This window comes from Hordeum vulgare, chromosome 2H, assembly GCF_904849725.1.
Source record: "Hordeum vulgare subsp. vulgare chromosome 2H, MorexV3_pseudomolecules_assembly, whole genome shotgun sequence".
Classification (NCBI taxonomy): domain Eukaryota; kingdom Viridiplantae; phylum Streptophyta; class Magnoliopsida; order Poales; family Poaceae; genus Hordeum; species Hordeum vulgare.
The window spans coordinates 577,360,798-577,380,168 of NC_058519.1; the positions used below are offsets into that span (position 1 = coordinate 577,360,798).

At 44.7% G+C, this 19,371-nt stretch overlaps 30 non-coding genes and 2 pseudogenes across 30 annotated transcripts; all 32 read left to right on the forward strand.

Moving 5' to 3' along the window:
* Positions 1 to 102: 102 nt before the first annotated feature.
* On the forward strand, positions 103 to 269 carry LOC123433238 (annotated as a pseudogene).
* Positions 270 to 499: 230 nt separating this feature from the next.
* Positions 500 to 618, forward strand: LOC123431826. Its single transcript, XR_006623413.1, has one exon. It is a non-coding gene; the product is annotated as a 5S ribosomal RNA (ribosomal RNA).
* A 218-nt stretch (positions 619 to 836) lies between these two features.
* LOC123435909 lies at positions 837 to 955 on the forward strand. Its single transcript, XR_006627153.1, has one exon. It is a non-coding gene; the product is annotated as a 5S ribosomal RNA (ribosomal RNA).
* A 182-nt stretch (positions 956 to 1,137) lies between these two features.
* On the forward strand, positions 1,138 to 1,256 carry LOC123436379. Its single transcript, XR_006627606.1, has one exon. It is a non-coding gene; the product is annotated as a 5S ribosomal RNA (ribosomal RNA).
* Positions 1,257 to 1,546: 290 nt separating this feature from the next.
* LOC123436835 lies at positions 1,547 to 1,665 on the forward strand. Its single transcript, XR_006628045.1, has one exon. It is a non-coding gene; the product is annotated as a 5S ribosomal RNA (ribosomal RNA).
* A 221-nt stretch (positions 1,666 to 1,886) lies between these two features.
* Positions 1,887 to 2,005, forward strand: LOC123432528. Its single transcript, XR_006624106.1, has one exon. It is a non-coding gene; the product is annotated as a 5S ribosomal RNA (ribosomal RNA).
* Positions 2,006 to 2,187: 182 nt separating this feature from the next.
* LOC123436441 lies at positions 2,188 to 2,306 on the forward strand. Its single transcript, XR_006627666.1, has one exon. It is a non-coding gene; the product is annotated as a 5S ribosomal RNA (ribosomal RNA).
* Positions 2,307 to 2,509: 203 nt separating this feature from the next.
* Positions 2,510 to 2,628, forward strand: LOC123438887. Its single transcript, XR_006630003.1, has one exon. It is a non-coding gene; the product is annotated as a 5S ribosomal RNA (ribosomal RNA).
* Positions 2,629 to 2,816: 188 nt separating this feature from the next.
* LOC123433578 lies at positions 2,817 to 2,930 on the forward strand (annotated as a pseudogene).
* A 133-nt stretch (positions 2,931 to 3,063) lies between these two features.
* Positions 3,064 to 3,182, forward strand: LOC123438310. Its single transcript, XR_006629460.1, has one exon. It is a non-coding gene; the product is annotated as a 5S ribosomal RNA (ribosomal RNA).
* A 188-nt stretch (positions 3,183 to 3,370) lies between these two features.
* On the forward strand, positions 3,371 to 3,489 carry LOC123438276. The gene has a single exon (XR_006629428.1). It is a non-coding gene; the product is annotated as a 5S ribosomal RNA (ribosomal RNA).
* Positions 3,490 to 3,665: 176 nt separating this feature from the next.
* On the forward strand, positions 3,666 to 3,784 carry LOC123432208. Its single transcript, XR_006623803.1, has one exon. It is a non-coding gene; the product is annotated as a 5S ribosomal RNA (ribosomal RNA).
* Positions 3,785 to 4,037: 253 nt separating this feature from the next.
* LOC123436837 lies at positions 4,038 to 4,156 on the forward strand. The gene has a single exon (XR_006628046.1). It is a non-coding gene; the product is annotated as a 5S ribosomal RNA (ribosomal RNA).
* A 9,186-nt stretch (positions 4,157 to 13,342) lies between these two features.
* Positions 13,343 to 13,461, forward strand: LOC123431827. The gene has a single exon (XR_006623414.1). It is a non-coding gene; the product is annotated as a 5S ribosomal RNA (ribosomal RNA).
* Positions 13,462 to 13,685: 224 nt separating this feature from the next.
* On the forward strand, positions 13,686 to 13,804 carry LOC123437281. The gene has a single exon (XR_006628470.1). It is a non-coding gene; the product is annotated as a 5S ribosomal RNA (ribosomal RNA).
* A 182-nt stretch (positions 13,805 to 13,986) lies between these two features.
* Positions 13,987 to 14,105, forward strand: LOC123437989. The gene has a single exon (XR_006629148.1). It is a non-coding gene; the product is annotated as a 5S ribosomal RNA (ribosomal RNA).
* A 251-nt stretch (positions 14,106 to 14,356) lies between these two features.
* Positions 14,357 to 14,475, forward strand: LOC123431828. The gene has a single exon (XR_006623416.1). It is a non-coding gene; the product is annotated as a 5S ribosomal RNA (ribosomal RNA).
* Positions 14,476 to 14,669: 194 nt separating this feature from the next.
* Positions 14,670 to 14,788, forward strand: LOC123435057. The gene has a single exon (XR_006626319.1). It is a non-coding gene; the product is annotated as a 5S ribosomal RNA (ribosomal RNA).
* A 209-nt stretch (positions 14,789 to 14,997) lies between these two features.
* Positions 14,998 to 15,116, forward strand: LOC123432529. The gene has a single exon (XR_006624107.1). It is a non-coding gene; the product is annotated as a 5S ribosomal RNA (ribosomal RNA).
* A 182-nt stretch (positions 15,117 to 15,298) lies between these two features.
* On the forward strand, positions 15,299 to 15,417 carry LOC123434588. The gene has a single exon (XR_006625871.1). It is a non-coding gene; the product is annotated as a 5S ribosomal RNA (ribosomal RNA).
* A 203-nt stretch (positions 15,418 to 15,620) lies between these two features.
* Positions 15,621 to 15,739, forward strand: LOC123434589. Its single transcript, XR_006625872.1, has one exon. It is a non-coding gene; the product is annotated as a 5S ribosomal RNA (ribosomal RNA).
* A 190-nt stretch (positions 15,740 to 15,929) lies between these two features.
* On the forward strand, positions 15,930 to 16,048 carry LOC123438279. Its single transcript, XR_006629430.1, has one exon. It is a non-coding gene; the product is annotated as a 5S ribosomal RNA (ribosomal RNA).
* Positions 16,049 to 16,245: 197 nt separating this feature from the next.
* On the forward strand, positions 16,246 to 16,364 carry LOC123432209. The gene has a single exon (XR_006623804.1). It is a non-coding gene; the product is annotated as a 5S ribosomal RNA (ribosomal RNA).
* A 260-nt stretch (positions 16,365 to 16,624) lies between these two features.
* LOC123432030 lies at positions 16,625 to 16,743 on the forward strand. Its single transcript, XR_006623632.1, has one exon. It is a non-coding gene; the product is annotated as a 5S ribosomal RNA (ribosomal RNA).
* Positions 16,744 to 16,958: 215 nt separating this feature from the next.
* Positions 16,959 to 17,077, forward strand: LOC123435910. Its single transcript, XR_006627154.1, has one exon. It is a non-coding gene; the product is annotated as a 5S ribosomal RNA (ribosomal RNA).
* A 182-nt stretch (positions 17,078 to 17,259) lies between these two features.
* LOC123436381 lies at positions 17,260 to 17,378 on the forward strand. The gene has a single exon (XR_006627608.1). It is a non-coding gene; the product is annotated as a 5S ribosomal RNA (ribosomal RNA).
* Positions 17,379 to 17,599: 221 nt separating this feature from the next.
* On the forward strand, positions 17,600 to 17,718 carry LOC123438679. The gene has a single exon (XR_006629809.1). It is a non-coding gene; the product is annotated as a 5S ribosomal RNA (ribosomal RNA).
* Positions 17,719 to 17,918: 200 nt separating this feature from the next.
* LOC123432530 lies at positions 17,919 to 18,037 on the forward strand. Its single transcript, XR_006624108.1, has one exon. It is a non-coding gene; the product is annotated as a 5S ribosomal RNA (ribosomal RNA).
* Positions 18,038 to 18,219: 182 nt separating this feature from the next.
* Positions 18,220 to 18,338, forward strand: LOC123434590. Its single transcript, XR_006625873.1, has one exon. It is a non-coding gene; the product is annotated as a 5S ribosomal RNA (ribosomal RNA).
* A 203-nt stretch (positions 18,339 to 18,541) lies between these two features.
* On the forward strand, positions 18,542 to 18,660 carry LOC123434593. Its single transcript, XR_006625875.1, has one exon. It is a non-coding gene; the product is annotated as a 5S ribosomal RNA (ribosomal RNA).
* A 191-nt stretch (positions 18,661 to 18,851) lies between these two features.
* LOC123432581 lies at positions 18,852 to 18,970 on the forward strand. The gene has a single exon (XR_006624157.1). It is a non-coding gene; the product is annotated as a 5S ribosomal RNA (ribosomal RNA).
* A 188-nt stretch (positions 18,971 to 19,158) lies between these two features.
* LOC123432210 lies at positions 19,159 to 19,277 on the forward strand. Its single transcript, XR_006623805.1, has one exon. It is a non-coding gene; the product is annotated as a 5S ribosomal RNA (ribosomal RNA).
* The last annotated feature ends 94 nt before the right edge of the window (positions 19,278 to 19,371 follow it).

Here is a 19,371-nt window from a genome sequence, read left to right on the forward strand (position 1 = left end):
TTTACTGTGTGACTTTTCCCACCGCGCTTGACACCCAACGACTAGTAGTAGTAGTAGTAGTAGTAGGGGCAAGCATAAGGAACAAATAGATAGTTGCATGTCGGATGCGATCATACCAGCACTAAAGCACCGGATCCCATCAGAACTCCGAAGTTAACCGTGCTTGGGCGAGAGTAGTACTAGGATGGGTGACCTCCTAAGTTAACCGTGCTTGGGCGAGAGTAGTACTAGGATGGGTGACCTCCTGGGAAGTCCTCGTGTTGCATTCCCCTTTTTAAATATATTTTTGCGCCATGTGACAAGGATGACTCGGGAGCGTGATCTATATGACCTCATTTTCTTATTTTTGACGATTACTGTGTGACTTTTCCCACCGCGCTTGACACCCAACGACTAGTAGTAGTAGTAGTAGTAGTAGTAGTAGTAGTAGTAGTAATAGTAGTAGTAGTAGTAGTAGTAGTAGGGGCAAGCATAAGGAACAAATAGATAGTTGCATGTCGGATGCGATCATACCAGCACTAAAGCACCGGATCCCATTAGAACTCTGAAGTTAAGCGTCCTTGGGCGAGAGTAGTACTAGGATGGGTGACCTCCTGGGAAGTCCTCGTGTTGCATTCCCCTTTTTAAATATATTTTTGCGCCACGTGACAAGGATGACGCGGGACCGTGATCTATATGACCTCATTTTCTTATTTTTGACGATTACTGTGTGACTTTTCCCACCGCGCTTGACACCCAACGACTAGTAGTAGTAGTAGTAGTAGTAGTAGTAGTAGTAGTAGTATTAGTAGTAGTAGTAGGGGCAAGCATAAGGAACGAATAGATGGTTGCATGTCGGATGCGATCATACCAGCACTGAAGCACCGGATCCCATCAGAACTCCGAAGTTAAGCGTGTTTGGGCGAGAGTAGTACTAGGATGGGTGACCTCCTGGGAAGTCCTCGTGTTGCATTCCCCTTTTTAAATATATTTTTGCGCCACGTGACAAGGATGACGCGGGAGCGTGATCTATATGACCTCATTTTCTTATTTTTGACGATTACTGTGTGACTTTTCCCACCGCGCTTGACACCCAACGACTAGTAGTAGTAGTAGTAGTAGGGGCAAGCATAAGGAACAAATAGATAGTTGCATGTCGGATGCGATCATACCAGCACTAAAGCACCGGATCCCATCAGAACTCCGAAGTTAACCGTGCTTGGGCGAGAGTAGTACTAGGATGGGTGACCTCCTGGGAAGTCCTCGTGTTGCATTCCCCTTTTTAAATATATTTTTGCGCCACGTGACAAGGATGACGCGGGAGCGTGATCTATATGACCTCATTTTCTTATTTTTGACGATTACTGTGTGACTTTTCCCACCGCGCTTGACACCCAACGACTAGTAGTAGTAGTAGTAGTAGTAGTAGTAGTAGTAGTAGTAGTAATAGTAGTAGTAGTAGTAATAGTAGTAGTAGTAGTAGTAGTAATAGTAGTAGTAGTAGTAGTAATAGTAGTAGTAGTAGTAGTAGGGGCAAGCATAAGGAACAAATAGATAGTTGCATGTCGGATGCGATCATACCAGCACTAAAGCACCGGATCCCATTAGAACTCTGAAGTTAAGCGTGCTTGGGCGAGAGTAGTACTAGGATGGGTGACCTCCTGGGAAGTCCTCGTGTTGCATTCCCCTTTTTAAATATATTTTTGCGCCACGTGACAAGGATGACGCGGGACCGTGATCTATATGACCTCATTTTCTTATTTTTGACGATTACTGTGTGACTTTTCCCACCGCGCTTGACACCCAACGACTAGTAGTAGTAGTAGTAGTAGTAGTAGTAGTAGTAGTAGTAGTAGTATTAGTAGTAGTAGGGGCAAGCATAAGGAACAAATAGATGGTTGCATGTCGGATGCGATCATTCCAGCACTGAAGCACCGGATCCCATCAGAACTCCGAAGTTAAGCGTGTTTGGGCGAGAGTAGTACTAGGATGGGTGACGTCCTGGGAAGTCCTCGTGTTGCATTCCCCTTTTTAAATATATTTTTGCGCCACGTGACAAGGATGACGCGGGAGCGTGATCTATATGACCTCATTTTCTTATTTTTGACGATTACTGTGTGACTTTTCCCACCGCGCTTGACACCCAACGACTAGTAGTAGTAGTAGTAGTAGGGGCAAGCATAAGGAACAAATAGATAGTTGCATGTCGGATGCGATCATACCAGCACTAAAGCATCGGATCCCATCAGAACTCCGAAGTTAAGCGTGCTTGGGCGAGAGTAGTACTAGGATGGGTGACCTCCTGGGAAGTCCTCGTGTTGCATTCCCCTTTTTAAATATATTTTTGCGCCACGTGACAAGGATGACGCGGGACCGTGATCTATATGACCTCATTTTCTTATTTTTGACGATTACTGTGTGACTTTTCCCACCGCGCTTGACACCCAACGACTAGTAGTAGTAGTAGTAGTAGTACTAGTAGTAGTAGTAGTAGGGGCAAGCATAAGGAACAAATAGATAGTTGCATGTCGGATGCGATCATACCAGCACTAAAGCACCGGATCCCATCAGAACTACGAAGTTAAGCGTGCTTGGGCGAGAGTAGTACTAGGATGGGTGACCTCCTGGGAAGGCCTCGTGTTGCATTCCCCTTTTTAAATATATTTTTGCGCCACGTGACAAGGATGACGCGGGACCGTGATCTATATGACCTCATTTTCTTATTTTTGACGATTACTGTGTGACTTTTCCCACCGCGCTTGACACCCAACGACTAGTAGTAGTAGTAGTAGTAGTAGTAGGGGCAAGCATAAGGAACAAATAGATAGTTGCATGTCGGATGCGATCATACCAGCACTAAAGCACCGGATCCCATCAGAACTCCGAAGTTAAGCGTGCTTGGGCGATAGTAGTACTAGGATGGGATCCGGTGATCTATATGACCTCATTTTCTTATTTTTGACGATTACTGTGTGACTTTTCCCACCGCGCTTGACACCCAACGACTAGTAGTAGTAGTAGTAGTAGTACTAGTAGTAGTAGTAGTAGGGGCAAGCATAAGGAACAAATAGATAGTTGCATGTCGGATGCGATCATACCAGCACTAAAGCACCGGATCCCATCAGAACTACGAAGTTAAGCGTGCTTGGGCGAGAGTAGTACTAGGATGGGTGACCTCCTGGGAAGTCCTCGTGTTGCATTCCCCTTTTTAAATATATTTTTGCGCCACGTGACAAGGATGACGCGGGACCGTGATCTATATGACCTCATTTTCTTATTTTTGACGATTACTGTGTGACTTTTCCCACCGCGCTTGACACCCAACGACTAGTAGTAGTAGTAGTAGTAGTAGTAGGGGCAAGCATAAGGAACAAATAGATAGTTGCATGTCGGATGCGATCATACCAGCACTAAAGCACCGGATCCCATCAGAACTCCGAAGTTAAGCGTGCTTGGGCGATAGTAGTACTAGGATGGGTGACCTCTTGGGAAGTCCTCGTGTTGCATTCCCCTTTTTAAATATATTTTTGCGCCACGTGACAAGGATGACGCGGGAGCGTGATCTATATGACCTCATTTTCTTATTTTTGACGATTACTGTGTGACTTTTCCCACCGCGCTTGACACCCAACGACTAGTAGTAGTAGTAGGGGCAAGCATAAGGAACAAATAGATAGTTGCATGTCGGATGCGATCATACCAGCACTAAAGCACCGGATACCATCAGAACTCCGAAGTTAACCGTGCTTGGGCGAGAGTAGTACTAGGATGGGTGACCTCCTGGGAAGTCCTCGTGTTGCATTCCCCTTTTTAAATATATTTTTGCGCCACGTGACAAGGATGACGCGGGAGCGTGATCTATATGACCTCATTTTCTTATTTTTGACGATTACTGTGTGACTTTTCCCACCGCGCTTGACACCCAACGACTAGTAGTAGTAGTAGTAGTAGTAGTAGTAGTAGTAGTAGTAGTAGTACTAGTAGTAGTAGTAGTAGTAGTAGTAATAGTAGTAGTAGTAGTAGGGCAAGCATAAGGAACAAATAGATAGTTGCATGTCGGATGCGATCATACCAGCACTAAAGCACCGGATCCCATTAGAACTCTGAAGTTAAGCGTGCTTGGGCGAGAGTAGTACTAGGATGGGTGACCTCCTGGGAAGTCCTCGTGTTGCATTCCCCTTTTTAAATATATTTTTGCGCCACGTGACAAGGATGACGCGGGACCGTGATCTATATGACCTCATTTTCTTATTTTTGACGATTACTGTGTGACTTTTCCCACCGCGCTTGACACCCAACGACTAGTAGTAGTAGTAGTAGTAGTAGTAGTAGTAGTAGTAGTATTAGTAGTAGTAGTAGGGGCAAGCATAAGGAACAAATAGATGGTTGCATGTCGGATGCGATCATACCAGCACTGAAGCACCGGATCCCATCAGAACTCCGAAGTTAAGCGTGTTTGGGCGAGAGTAGTACTAGGTGTTGGAAATATGCCCTAGAGGAAATAATAAATTAGTTATTATTATATTTCTTGGTTCATGATAATCGTTTATTATCCATGCTATAATTGTATTGATTGGAAACACAATACTTGTGTGGATACATGGACAAAACACTGTCCCTAGTAAGCCTCTAGTTGACTAGCTCGTTGATCAAAGATGGTCAAGGTTTCCTGGCCATAGGCAAGTGTTGTCACTTGATAACGGGATCACATCATTAGGAGAATCATGTGATGGACTAGACCCAAACTAATAGACGTAGCATGTTGATCGTGTCATTTTGTTGCTACTGTTTTCTGCGTGTCAAGTATTTATTCCTATGACCATGAGATCATATAACTCACTGACACCGGAGGAATGCTTTGTGTGTATCAAACGTCGCAACGTAACTGGGTGACTATAAAGATGCTCTACAGGTATCTCCGAAGGTGTTAGTTGAGTTAGTATGGATCAAGACTGGGATTTGTCACTCCGTGTGAACGGAGAGGTATCTCGGGGCCCACACGGTAATACAACATCACACACAAGCCTTGCAAGCAATGTAACTTAGTGTAAGTTGCGGGATCTTGTATTATGGAACGAGTAAAGAGACTTGCCAGTAAACGAGATTGAAATAGGTATACGGATACTGACGATCGAATCTCGGGCAAGTAACATACCGAAGGACAAAGGGAATGACATACGGGATTATATGAATCCTTGGCACTGAGGTTCAAACGATAAGATCTTCATAGAATATGTAGGATCCAATATGGGCATCCAGGTCCCGCTATTGGATATTGACCGAGGAGTCTCTCGGGTCATGTCTACATAGTTCTCGAACCCGCAGGGTCTGCACACTTAAGGTTCGACGTTGTTTTATGCGTATTTGAGTTATATGGTTGGTTACCGAATGTTGTTCGGAGTCCCAGATGAGATCACGGACGTCACGAGGGTTTCCGGAATGGTCCGGAAACGAAGATTGATATATAGGATGACCTCATTTGGTTACCGGAAGGTTTTCGTGCATTACCGGAAAAGTTTCGGGCTCATCGGTAGTGTACCGGGAGTGCCGGGAGGGGTGCCGGGGACCATCGGGAGGGGTGTCACGCCCCAAGGGGTCTCATGGGCTATGGGAAGAGATAAACCAGCCCCTAGTGGGCTGGAATAAGTTCCCACTAAGGCCCATAAGGTTTGAGAAGGAAAAAACACAAGGTGGAAAGAGTTTCCAAGTGGGAAGGTGGAATCCTACTCCAAGTAGGATTGGAGTAGGACTCCTCCACCTCCAATTTCGGCCAAACCTTTAGGTTTTGAGGCTGCCTCCTCCCCTCCCTCCCACCTATATATACGGAGGTTTTAGGGCTGATTTGAGACGACTTTCTCACGGCTGCCCGACCACATACCTCCACAGTTTTTCCTCTAGATCGCGTTTCTGCGGAGCTCGGGCGGAGCCCTGCTGAGACAAGATCATCACCAACCTCCGGAGCGACGTCACGCTGCCGGAGAACTCTTCTACCTCTCCGTCTCTCTTGCTGGATCAAGAAGGCCGAGATCATCGTCGAGTTGTACGTGTGCTGAACGCGGAGGTGCCGTCCGTTCGGTACTAGATCGTGGGACTGATCGCGGGATTGTTCGCGGGGCGGATCGAGGGACGTGAGGACGTTCCACTACATCAACCGCGTTCACTAACGCTTCTGCTGTACGATCTACAAGGGTACGTAGATCACTCATCCCCTCTCGTAGATGGACATCACCATGATAGGTCTTCGTGCACGTAGGAAATTTTTTGTTTCCCTTGCGACGTTCCCCAACAGTGGCATCATGAGCTAGGTTCATGCGTAGATGTCTTCTCGAGTAGAACACAAAAGTTTTTGTGGGCGGTGATGTGCGTTTTGCTGCCCTCCTTAGTCTTTTCTTGATTCCGCGGTATTGTTGGATTGAAGCGGCTTGGACCGACATTACTCGTACGCTTACGAGAGACTGGTTTCATCGTTACGAGTAACCCCCTTTGCTCAAAGATGACTGGCAAGTGACTGTTTCTCCAACTTTAGTTGAATCGGATTTGACCGAGGAGGTCCTTGGATGAGGTTAAATAGCAACTCATATATCTCCGTTGTGGTGTTTGCGTAAGTAAGATGCGATCCTACTAGATACCCTCGGTCACCACGTAAAACATGCAACAACAAAATTAGAGGACGTCTAACTTGTTTTTGCAGGGTATGATTGTGATGTGATATGGCCAACGATGTGATGTGATATATTGGATGTATGAGATGATCATGTTGTAATAGAAATATCGACTTGCACGTCGATGGTACGGCAACCGGCAGGAGCCATAGGGTTGTCTTTATACTAACGTTTGTGCTTGCAGATGCGTTTACTATTTTGCTAGGATGTAGCTTTAGTAGTAATAGCATAAGTAGCACGACAACCCCGATGGCAACACGTTGATGGATGATCATGGTGTGGCGCCGGTGACAAGAAGATCGTGCCGGTGCTTTGGTGATGGAGATCAAGAAGCACGTGATGATGGCCATATCATGTCACTTATGAATTGCATGTGATGTTAATCCTTTTATGCACCTTATTTTGCTTAGAACGACGGTAGCATTATGAGGTGATCTCTCACTAAAATTTCAAGACGAAGTTGTGTTCTCCCCGACTGTGCACCGTTGCGACAGTTCTTCGTTTCGAGACACCACGTGATGATCGGGTGTGATAGACTCAACGTTCACATACAACGGGTGCAAAACAGTTGCACACGCAGAACACTCGGGTTAAGCTTGACGAGCCTAGCATGTGCAGACATGGCCTCGGAACACATGAGACCGAAAGGTCGAGCATGAATCGTATAGTTGATATGATTAGCATAGAGATGCTTACCACTGAAACTATTCTCGACTCACGTGATGATCGGACTTGAGATAGTGGATTTGGATCATGTACCACTCAAATGACTAGAGAGATGTACTTTTGAGTGGGAGTTCTTAAGTAATATGATTAATTGAACTAATTGTCATGAACATAGTCTAATGGTCTTTGCGAATTACGATGTAGCTTGCGCTATAGCTCTACTGTTTTATATGTTCCTAGAGAAAATTTAGTTGAAAGTTGATAGTAGCAAACTTTGCAGACTGAGTCTGTAAAACCGAGGATTGTCCTCGTTGTTGCACAGAAGGCTTATGTCCTTAATGCAACACTCGGTGTGCTGCACCTCGAGCGTCGTCTGTGGATGCTGTGAACATCCGACATACACGTTTCTGATGACTACACGATAGTTCAGTACAAAATACTTAATGTCTTAGAAGCAAGGCGCCGAAAACGTTGTAAAACGTCACGGAACATAAGTGATGTTCTAAAGAGATGAAATTGTGATTTCATGCTTGTGCCCTTGTTAAGAGGTACAAGACCTCCGACAAGATTCTTTGTCCACAAAGCACAGGAGAAAAGGCTTAATCGTTGAGCATGTGCTCAGATTGTCTGAGTACGACAATCGCTTGAATCAAGTGGGAGTTAATCTTCCAGATGAGATAGTGATAGTTCTCCAAAGTCACTGCCACCAAGCTGTGAGAGCTTCGTGATGAACTATAACATATCAAGGATAGATACAATGATCCTTGAGCGATTCGTGATGTTCTGACACTGCGAATGTAGAAATCAAAAAGGAGCATCAATAGTTGATGGTTAGTTAAACCACTAAGTTTCAAGAAAGGCGAGGGCTAGAAGGGATACTTCATGAAACGGCAAAACAGTTGCTGCGCTAATGAAGAGACCCAAGACTAAATCCAAACCCGAGACTAAGTGCTTCTGTAATGAGGGGAACAGTCACTGAGGCGGAGCAACTCTAGATACTTGGTAGATAAGAAGGCTGGCAAAAGTCGAGAGAAATATATTTGATATACATAATGTTGATGTGTACTTTACTAGTACTCCTAGTAGCATGAGGGTATTGGATACCGGTTCAGTTGCTAAGTGATTAGTAACACGAAATGAAAGCTACGGCATAAACGGAGACTAGCTAAAGGCGAGGTGACGATACGTGTTGGAAGTGTTTCCAAGGTTGATATGATCAAACGTCGCGCGCTCCCTCTACCATCGGGATTGGTGTTAAACCTAAATAATTGTTATTTGGTGCTTGCGTTAAGCATGAACATGATTGGATCGTGTTTATTGCAATACGATTATTCATTTAAAGAGAATAATGGTTACTCTATTTTCTTGAATAATCACCTTCAATGGTTTATTGAATCTCGATCGTAGTGTTACACATGTTCATGATATTGGTGCCAAAAGATACGAGTTGATGATGATAGTACCACTTACTTGTGGCACTGCCGCTTGAGTCATGTTAGTATAAATTGCATGAAGAGGCTCCATGCTAATGGATCTTTGTACTCACCTGATTTCGAATCACTAGTGACATGCAAATCATACCACATGAGCAAGGCCTTGTTTTCATTGAGATGAAATAAGATAGTAACTTGTTGGAAGTGATACATTTTGATGTATGCAGTCCAATGGGTGCTGAGGCACGCAGTGGATATCATTATGTTCTTACTTCACCGACGATTTGAGTAGATACAGGAGTATTTACTTAATGAATCACAAGTCTGAAATGTTGAAAAGTTCAAATCCGTTTCAGAGTGAAGTTCGTCGTAACAAGAGGATAAACTGTCTACGATATGATCATGGAAATGAATATCTGAGTTACGAGTTTTGGTACACAGTTAAGACAATGTGGAAATTGTTTCGCAGTTCATGCCACCTGGAACATCATAGTGTGATGATGTGTGTGAATGTCATAGCCACTCACTATTTGGTATGGTGCATACTATGATGTCTCTTATCGAATTACCACTATCGTTTATGGGTTATGCATTAGAGACAACCACACTCACTTTAAATAGGGCACCGCGTATTTCCGTTGAGATGACACAGTATCGACTGGGGTTTAGAGAAATCTAAACTGTCGTTTCTTGAAAGTTTGGGGTTTCGACACTTATGTGAAAAAGTTTTAGTCTGATAAGCTCGAACCCAAAGCGGATAAATGCATCTTCATAGGATATCCAAAACAGTTGGGTACATCTCCTATCTCAGATCCGAAAGCAAAGTGTTTGTTTCTAGAAACGGATCCTTTCTCGAGGAAAGGTTTCTCTCGAAAGAATTGAGTGGGAAGGTGGTAAAACTTGATGAGGTTATTGAACCATCACTTCGACCAGTGTGTAGCAGGACGCAGGAAGTTGTTCCTGTGGCGCCTACACCAATTGAAGTGGAGGCTGATGATGGTGATCATCAAGCTTCGAATCAAGTTACTACAAACCTCGTAGGTCGACAAGGTCGCGTACTGCTGCAGAGTAGTACGGTAGCCCTGTCTTGGAGGTCATGTTGTTTGAGCAACAGTGAACCTACGAGTTATGGAGAAAGCGATGGTGGGCCCAGATTCCGACAAATGGCTGGAAGCCATAAAATCCGAGAGAGGATCCATGTGTGAAAACAAAGTGTAGACTTTGATAGAACTACTTGATGGTCATAGGACTATTGGGTAAAATGGATCTTTAAAAGAAGACAGACGATGATGGTGATAAGTCACTATTAAGAAAAGCTCGACTTGTCGCAAAGATGTTTTCGACAAGATCAAACAGTTGACTATGATGAGTCTTTCTCACTCGTAGCGATGCTAAAGGTCTGTTAGAATTATGTTAGTAGTTGCTGCATTATTTATGAAATATTGCACGTAGGATGTCAAAACATTGTTTCCTCGACGGTTTCCTTGAGCAAACATTGTATGTGATACAACCAGAAGGTTTTGTCGATCCTAAAGATACTAGCAAGTATGCAAGCTCCAGTGATCCTTCAATGGACTGGTGCAAGCATCTCGGAGTTGGAATAAGCACTTTGATGAGATGATCAAAGATTTTGGGTGTGTACAAGGTTTATGGGAAACTTGTATTTCCAAAGAAGTGAGTGGGAGCACTATATAATTTCTGATAAGTATATGTGGTTGACATATTGAGGATCAGAAGTAATGTAGAATTTCTGTAAAACATACAAGGTTGTTTGAAAGGAGTTTTCAAAGGAATACCTGGATTGAGCTACTTGAACGTTGAGCATCAAAGATCTATGGAGATAGATCGAAAAGCGCTTAATGGAAGTTTCAACAAAGATGCATGCCTTGACAAGTTTTTGAAGGAGTTCAAAATAGATCAGCAAAGAAGGAGTTCTTGGTTGCGTTGTGAGGTGTGAATTTGAGTAAGACTCAAAACCCGACCCCGGCAGAATAAAGAGAATAGACGAAGGTCGTCTTCTATGCCTTAGCCGTAGAATCTAAAGTATGCCATGCTATGTACCGCACCTGATGTGTGCCTTGACTCAAAGTATGTTGAGAGGTACAGAGAGTGATCCATGATTGAATCACTAGCAGCGGTCAAAATTTATCCTTAGTAACTAATGGACTAAGGAATTTTTCTCGATTATGGAGGTGCTTAAAGAGTTCGTCGTAAAGGGTTACGTCGATGCAAGCTTTGACACTAATCCGAATAACTATGAGTAGTGAAACGGATTCGTATAGTAGAGTAGATATTCTGAGTATTTCCGAATAGCACATAGTAGCAGCATCTATAAGATGACATAAAGATTTGTAAAGAACACACGGATCTGAAAGTTTCAGAACCGTTGACTAAAACCTCTCTCACGAGCAAGACGTGATCAGACCCCAGAACTATATGGGTGTTGGATTCGTTGAAATCACATGGTGATGTGAACTAGATTATTGACTCTAGTGCAAGTGGGAGACTGTTGGAAATATGCCCTAGAGGAAATAATAAATTAGTTATTATTATATTTCTTGGTTCATGATAATCGTTTATTATCCATGCTATAATTGTATTGATTGGAAACACAATACTTGTGTGGATACATGGACAAAACACTGTCCCTAGTAAGCCTCTAGTTGACTAGCTCGTTGATCAAAGATGGTCAAGGTTTCCTGGCCATAGGCAAGTGTTGTCACTTGATAACGGGATCACATCATTAGGAGAATCATGTGATGGACTAGACCCAAACTAATAGACGTAGCATGTTGATCGTGTCATTTTGTTGCTACTGTTTTCTGCGTGTCAAGTATTTATTCCTATGACCATGAGATCATATAACTCACTGACACCGGAGGAATGCTTTGTGTGTATCAAACGTCGCAACGTAACTGGGTGACTATAAAGATGCTCTACAGGTATCTCCGAAGGTGTTAGTTGAGTTAGTATGGATCAAGACTGGGATTTGTCACTCCGTGTGAACGGAGAGGTATCTCGGGGCCCACTCGGTAATACAACATCACACACAAGCCTTGCAAGCAATGTAACTTAGTGTAAGTTGCGGGATCTTGTATTACGGAACGAGTAAAGAGACTTGCCAGTAAACGAGATTGAAATAGGTATACGGATACTGACGATCGAATCTCGGGCAAGTAACATACCGAAGGACAAAGGGAATGACATACGGGATTATATGAATCCTTGGCACTGAGGTTCAAACGATAAGATCTTCATAGAATATGTAGGATCCAATATGGGCATCCAGGTCCCGCTATTGGATATTGACCGAGGAGTCTCTCGGGTCATGTCTACATAGTTCTCGAACCCGCAGGGTCTGCACACTTAAGGTTCGACGTTGTTTTATGCGTATTTGAGTTATATGGTTGGTTACCGAATGTTGTTCGGAGTCCCAGATGAGATCACGGACGTCACGAGGGTTTCCGGAATGGTCCGGAAACGAAGATTGATATATAGGATGACCTCATTTGGTTACCGGAAGGTTTTCGTGCATTACCGGAAAAGTTTCGGGCTCATCGGTAGTGTACCGGGAGTGCCGGGAGGGGTGCCGGGGACCATCGGGAGGGGTGTCACGCCCCAAGGGGTCTCATGGGCTATGGGAAGAGATAAACCAGCCCCTAGTGGGCTGGAATAAGTTCCCACTAAGGCCCATAAGGTTTGAGAAGGAAAAAACACAAGGTGGAAAGAGTTTCCAAGTGGGAAGGTGGAATCCTACTCCAAGTAGGATTGGAGTAGGACTCCTCCACCTCCAATTTCGGCCAAACCTTTAGGTTTTGAGGCTGCCTCCTCCCCTCCCTCCCACCTATATATACGGAGGTTTTAGGGCTGATTTGAGACGACTTTCTCACGGCTGCCCGACCACATACCTCCACAGTTTTTCCTCTAGATCGCGTTTCTGCGGAGCTCGGGCGGAGCCCTGCTGAGACAAGATCATCACCAACCTCCGGAGCGACGTCACGCTGCCGGAGAACTCTTCTACCTCTCCGTCTCTCTTGCTGGATCAAGAAGGCCGAGATCATCGTCGAGTTGTACGTGTGCTGAACGCGGAGGTGCCGTCCGTTCGGTACTAGATCGTGGGACTGATCGCGGGATTGTTCGCGGGGCGGATCGAGGGACGTGAGGACGTTCCACTACATCAACCGCGTTCACTAACGCTTCTGCTGTACGATCTACAAGGGTACGTAGATCACTCATCCCCTCTCGTAGATGGACATCACCATGATAGGTCTTCGTGCACGTAGGAAATTTTTTGTTTCCCTTGCGACGTTCCCCAACACTAGGATGGGTGACCTCCTGGGAAGTCCTCGTGTTGCATTCCCCTTTTTAAATATATTTTTGCGCCACGTGACAAGGATGACGCGGGAGCGTGATCTATATGACCTCATTTTCTTATTTTTGACGATTACTGTGTGACTTTTCCCACCGCGCTTGACACCCAACGACTAGTAGTAGTAGTAGTAGTAGTAGTAGTAGTAGTAGTAGTAGTAGTAGTAGTAATAGTAGTAGTAGTAGTAGTAGTAGTAGGGGCAAGCATAAGGAACAAATAGATAGTTGCATGTCGGATGCGATCATACCAGCACTAAAGCACCGGATCCCATTAGAACTCTGAAGTTAAGCGTCCTTGGGCGAGAGTAGTACTAGGATGGGTGACCTCCTGGGAAGTCCTCGTGTTGCATTCCCCTTTTTAAATATATTTTTGCGCCACGTGACAAGGATGACGCGGGACCGTGATCTATATGACCTCATTTTCTTATTTTTGACGATTACTGTGTGACTTTTCCCACCGCGCTTGACACCCAACGACTAGTAGTAGTAGTAGTAGTAGTAGTAGTAGTAGTAGTAGTAGTAGTATTAGTAGTAGTAGTAGGGGCAAGCATAAGGAACAAATAGATGGTTGCATGTCGGATGCGATCATACCAGCACTGAAGCACCGGATCCCATCAGAACTCCGAAGTTAAGCGTGTTTGGGCGAGAGTAGTACTAGGATGGGTGACCTCCTGGGAAGTCCTTGTGTTGCATTCCCCTTTTTAAATATATTTTTGCGCCACGTGACAAGGATGACGCGGGAGCGTGATCTATATGACCTCATTTTCTTATTTTTGACGATTACTGTGTGACTTTTCCCACCGCGCTTGACACCCAACGACTAGTAGTAGTAGTAGTAGTAGGGGCAAGCATAAGGAACAAATAGATAGTTGCATGTCGGATGCGATCATACCAGCACTAAAGCACCGGATCCCATCAGAACTCCGAAGTTAACCGTGCTTGGGCGAGAGTAGTACTAGGATGGGTGACCTCCTAGGAAGTCCTCGTGTTGCATTCCCCTTTTTAAATATATTTTTGCGCCACGTGACAAGGATGACGCGGGAGCGTGATCTATATGACCTCATTTTCTTATTTTTGACGATTACTGTGTGACTTTTCCCACCGCGCTTGACACCCAATGACTAGTAGTAGTAGTAGTAGTAGTAGTAGTAGTAGTAGTAGTAGTAGTAGTAGTAGTAGTAGTAATAGTAGTAGTAGTAGTAGTAGTAGTAGGGGCAAGCATAAGGAACAAATAGATAGTTGCATGTCGGATGCGATCATACCAGCACTAAAGCACCGGATCCCATTAGAACTCTGAAGTTAAGCGTCCTTGGGCGAGAGTAGTACTAGGATGGGTGACCTCCTGGGAAGTCCTCGTGTTGCATTCCCCTTTTTAAATATATTTTTGCGCCACGTGACAAGGATGACGCGGGAGCGTGATCTATATGACCTCATTTTCTTATTTTTGACGATTACTGTGTGACTTTTCCCACCGCGCTTGACACCCAACGACTAGTAGTAGTAGTAGTAGTAGTAGTAGTAGTAGGGGCAAGCATAAGGAACAAATAGATAGTTGCATGTCGGATGCGATCATACCAGCACTAAAGCACCGGATCCCATTAGAACTCCGAAGTTAAGCGTGCTTGGGCGAGAGTAGTACTAGGATGGGTGACCTCCTGGGAAGTCCTCGTGTTGCATTCCCCTTTTTAAATATATTTTTGCGCCACGTGACAAGGATGACGCGGGACCGTGATCTATATGACCTCATTTTCTTATTTTTGACGATTACTGTGTGACTTTTCCCACCGCGCTTGACACCCAACGACTAGTAGTAGTAGTAGTAGTAGTAGTAGTAGTAGTATTAGTAGTAGTAGGGGCAAGCATAAGGAACAAATAGATGGTTGCATGTCGGATGCGATCATTCCAGCACTGAAGCACCGGATCCCATCAGAACTCCGAAGTTAAGCGTGTTTGGGCGAGAGTAGTACTAGGATGGGTGACGTCCTGGGAAGTCCTCGTGTTGCATTCCCCTTTTTAAATATATTTTTGCGCCACGTGACAAGGATGACGCGGGAGCGTGATCTATATGACCTCATTTTCTTATTTTTGACGATTACTGTGTGACTTTTCCCACCGCGCTTGACACCCAACGACTAGTAGTAGTAGTAGTAGTAGGGGCAAGCATAAGGAACAAATAGATAGTTGCATGTCGGATGCGATCATACCAGCACTAAAGCACCGGATCCCATCAGAACTCCGAAGTTAAGCGTGCTTGGGCGAGAGTAGTACTAGGATGGGTGACCTCCTGGGAAGTCCTCGTGTTGCATTCCCCTTTTTAAATATATTTTTGCGCCACGTGACAAGGATGACGCGGGACCGTGATCTATATGACCTCATTTTCTTATTTTTGACGATTACTGTGTGACTTTTCCCACCGCGCTTGACACCCAACGACTAGTAGTAGTAGTAGTAGTAGTACTAGTAGTAGTAGTAGTAGGGGCAAGCATAAGGAACAAATAGATAGTTGCATGTCGGATGCGATCATACCAGCACTAAAGCACCGGATCCCATCAGAACTCCGAAGTTAAGCGTGCTTGGGCGAGAGTAGTACTAGGATGGGTGACCTCCTGGGAAGTCCTCGTGTTGCATTCCCCTTTTTAAATATATTTTTGCGCCACGTGACAAGGATGACGCGGGACCGTGATCTATATGACCTCATTTTCTTATTTTTGACGATTACTGTGTGACTTTTCCCACCGCGCTTGACACCCAACGACTAGTAGTAGTAGTAGTAGTAGTAGTAGGGGCAAGCATAAGGAACAAATAGATATAGTTGCATGTCGGATGCGATCATACCAGCACTAAAGCACCGGATCCCATCAGAACTCCGAAGTTAAGCGTGCTTGGGCGATAGTAGTACTAGGATGGGTGACCTCTTGGGAAGTCCTCGTGTTGCATTCCCCTTTTTAAATATATTTTTGCGCCACGTGACAAGGATGACGCGGGAGCGTGATCTATATGACCTCATTTTCTTATTTTTGACGATTACTGTGTGACTTTTCCCACCGCGCTTGACACCCAACGACTAGTAGTAGTAGTAGTAGTAGTAGTAGTAGTAGTAGGGGCAAGCATAAGGAACAAATAGATAGTTACATGTCGGATGCGATCATACCAGCACTAAAGCACCGGATACCATCAGAACTCCGAAGTTAACCGTGCTTGGGCGAGAGTAGTACTAGGATGGGTGACCTCCTGGGAAGTCCTCGTGTTGCATTCCCCTTTTTAAATATATTTTTGCGCCACGTGACAAGGATGACGCGGGAGCGTGATCTATATGACCTCATTTTATTATTTTTGACGATTACTGTGTGACTTTTCCCACCGCGCTTGACACCCAACGACTAGTAGTAGTAGTAGTAGTAGTAGTAGTAGTAGTAGTACTAGTAGTAGTAGTAGTAGTAGTAGTAATAGTAGTAGTAGTAATAGTAGTAGTAGTAGTAGGGGCAAGCATAAGGAACAAATAGATAGTTGCATGTCGGATGCGATCATACCAGCACTAAAGCACCGGATCCCATTAGAACTCTGAAGTTAAGCTTGCTTGGGCGAGAGTAGTACTAGGATGGGTGACCTCGTGGGAAGTCCTCGTGTTGCATTCCCCTTTTTAAATATATTTTTGCGCCACGTGACAAGGATGACGCGGGACCGTGATCTATATGACCTCATTTTCTTATTTTTGACGATTACTGTGTGACTTTTCCCACCGCGCTTGACACCCAACGACTAGTAGTAGTAGTAGTAGTAGTAGTAGTAGTAGTAGTATTAGTAGTAGTAGTAGGGGCAAGCATAAGTAACAAATAGATGGTTGCATGTCGGATGCGATCATACCAGCACTGAAGCACCGGATCCCATCAGAACTCCGAAGTTAAGCGTGTTTGGGCGAGAGTAGTACTAGGATGGGTGACCTCCTGGGAAGTCCTCGTGTTGCATTCCCCTTTTTAAATATATTTTTGCGCCACGTGACAAGGATGACGCGGGAGCGTGATCTATATGACCTCATTTTCTTATTTTTGACGATTACTGTGTGACTTTTCCCACCGCGCTTGACACCCAACGACTAGTAGTAGTAGTAGTAGTAGGGGCAAGCATAAGGAACAAATAGATAGTTGCATGTCGGATGCGATCATACCAGCACTAAAGCACCGGATCCCATCAGAACTCCGAAGTTAACCGTGCTTGGGCGAGAGTAGTACTAGGATGGGTGACCTCCTGGGAAGTCCTCGTGTTGCATTCCCCTTTTTAAATATATTTTTGCGCCACGTGACAAGGATGACGCGGGAGCGTGATCTATATGACCTCATTTTCTTATTTTTGACGATTACTGTGTGACTTTTCCCACCGCGCTTGACACCCAACGACTAGTAGTAGTAGTAGTAGTAGTAGTAGTAGTAGTAATAGTAGTAGTAGTAGTAGTAGTAGGGGCAAGCATAAGAAACAAATAGATAGTTGCATGTCGGATGCGATCATACCAGCACTAAAGCATCGGATCCCATTAGAACTCTGAAGTTAAGCGTGCTTGGGCGAGAGTAGTACTAGGATGGGTGACCTCCTGGGAAGTCCTCGTGTTGCATTCCCCTTTTTAAATATATTTTTGCGCCACGTGACAAGGATGACGCGGGACCGTGATCTATATGACCTCATTTTCTTATTTTTGACGATTACTGTGTGACTTTTCCTACCGCGCTTGACACCCAACGACTACTAGTAGTAGTAGTAGTAGTAGTATTAGTAGTAGTAGGGGCAAGCATAAGGAACAAATAGATGGTTGCATGTCGGATGCGATCATTCCAGCACTGAAGCACCGGATCCCATCAGAACTCCGAAGTTAAGCGTGTTTGGGCGAGAGTAGTACTAGGATGGGTGACGTCCTGGGAAGTCCTCGTGTTGCATTCCCCTTTTTAAATATATTTTTGCGCCACGTGACAAGGATGACGCGGGAGCGTGATCTATATGACCTCATTTTCTTATTTTTGACGATTACTGTGTGACTTTTCCCACCGCGCTTGACACCCAACGACTAGTAGTAGTAGTAGTAGTAGGGGCAAGCATAAGGAACAAATAGATAGTTGCATGTCGGATGCGATCATACCAGCACTAAAGCACCGGATCCCATCAGAACTCCGAAGTTAAGCGTGCTTGGGCGAGAGTAGTACTAGGATGGGTGACCTCCTGGGAAGTCCTCGTGTTGCATTCCCCTTTTTAAATATATTTTTGCGCCACGTGACAAGGATGACGCGGGACCGTGATCTATATGACCTCATTTTCTTATTTTTGACGATTACTGTGTGACTTTTCCCACCGCGCTTGACACCCAACGACTAGTAGTAGTAGTAGTAGTAGTACTAGTAGTAGTACTAGTAGGGGCAAGGATAAGGAACAAATAGATAGTTGCATGTCGGATGCGATCATACCAGCACTAAAGCACCGGATCCCATCAGAACTCCGAAGTTAAGCGTGCTTGGGCGAGAGTAGTACTAGGATGGGTGACCTCCTGGGAAGTCCTCGTGTTGCATTCCCCTTTTTAAATATATTTTTGCGCCACGTGACAAGGATGACGCGGGACCGTGATCTATATGACCTCATTTTCTTATTTTTGACGATTACTGTGTGACTTTTCCCACCGCGCTTGACACCCAACGACTAGTAGTAGTAGTAGTAGTAGTAGTAGTAGGGGCAAGCATAAGGAACAAATAGATAGTTGCATGTCGGATGCGATCATAGCAGCACTAAAGCACCGGATCCCATCAGAACTCCGAAGTTAAGCGTGCTTGGGCGATAGTAGTACTAGGATGGGTGACCTCTTGGGAAGTCCTCGTGTTGCATTCCCCTTTTTAAATATATTTTTGCGCCACGTGACAAGGATGACGCGGGAGCGTGATCTATATGACCTCATTTTCTTATTTTTGACGATTACTGTGTGACTTTTCCCACCGCGCTTGACACCCAACGACTACTAGTAGTAGTACTAGTAGTAGTAGGGGCAAGCATAAGGAACAAATAGATAGTTGCATGTCGGATGCGATCATACCAGCACTAAAGCACCGGATACCATCAGAACTCCGAAGTTAACCGTGCTTGGGCGAGAGTAGTACTAGGATGGGTGACCTCCTGGGAAGTCCTCGTGTTGCATTCCCCTTTTTAAATATATTTTTGCGCCACGTGACAAGGATGACGCGGGACCGTGATCTATATGACCTCATTTTCTTATTTTTGACGATTACTGTGTG